Raw genomic sequence first — 1,159 nt, 5'->3', positions numbered from 1 at the left:
GCGAATTCAATCCCCAGACCTGCCGAGCCCCTCGCGAGCACTGAGATTGTGATTGAGACTGGGCATGGTGTCATGTGCCTTCAATCCCAGCATTTGGGAGGCTGTAAGTAGGAGGATCAGTACAAGTCTGATCTATGCTGTGAGACTCTGTAGACCTTGTCCTAAATACAACAACAACAACAACAACAACAACAACAACAACAACAACAAAAATTGTTTTTATATCCAAAGACTTGAACTATTTCCTGAATGTGAATATGTTCACTGTTTTGTGGGGAGGGGGTTCTCTCATTGTCTCCTTCCCTATTGTAGGCATTGAAATCTGCTTTTTTAGAAGAATTTCACCCATTTGAATTTTGTGTGTGTGTGTGCATGTGTGTACATGCACGCGTGTGCACAGGTGCACGTGTATGTGTGTGTTTAGGAACTTCTGCTATACTGTGGATGTAAAACTTGAAAAATGTTATGTTGAAGGAATCATGGGTATCTTAACCTTTAGTGCCTTGTGGTACTGTTGTATAATAAGCAAGTGAATCAAAGAGCTCTATAAAGCAAAAAATCAAACCAAATTGAAAAGAGTATTTTCTAGGCAGAATCTCTTTATTATAATCTGTTATTTAAGGGAATACTAGTGCTAAGTGGGATATAAATCTTGTTCTAAATTACTCTTCCATAGTCCTGCCTGCCAAGAACTCAAAAGTAACTGATATAGCAACCCTTGCCAGGTAGGCTGGCAGGTGAACGTGTGATCACAGAGAGTTCTGGGCGACAGAGATACTATGGGACAACAGATAGTGGTGGATTCATTTACATTTTTTATAGGTCTATGATCAGGCTTTAATGGGAGGTCAGTTATTTTTAAAAACCCAGTAGTGCCCTCCTACCTATTTCTAGATACATGTTAACAAGAAGGGTATTTATACTTCAACTTAGTTTCTCAGAAACACAGACATGCAAGAGTGTTTCTTTTTTGCCTTTTTTTCCATAATTTTATTGATAAAAAAAATAGTGATGAGACATTTTCAAATCAAATTGGTAGGGCAGTTTCAATAATTAACACATTGCATACATTCCTCCCAGTGGTTAATTGCTGTACAAGATGTGGACATGATATCCTATCTACAAACACCATTAGAACAAATCACTCTATTCATTAAGA

The sequence above is a fragment of the Octodon degus genome, unplaced genomic scaffold (assembly GCF_000260255.1).
Source record: "Octodon degus isolate 3935 unplaced genomic scaffold, OctDeg1.0 scaffold00080, whole genome shotgun sequence".
NCBI lineage: Eukaryota > Metazoa > Chordata > Mammalia > Rodentia > Octodontidae > Octodon > Octodon degus.
The sequence above is the reverse complement of the archived record's forward strand: the minus strand, read 5'-3'. Positions refer to the sequence as shown.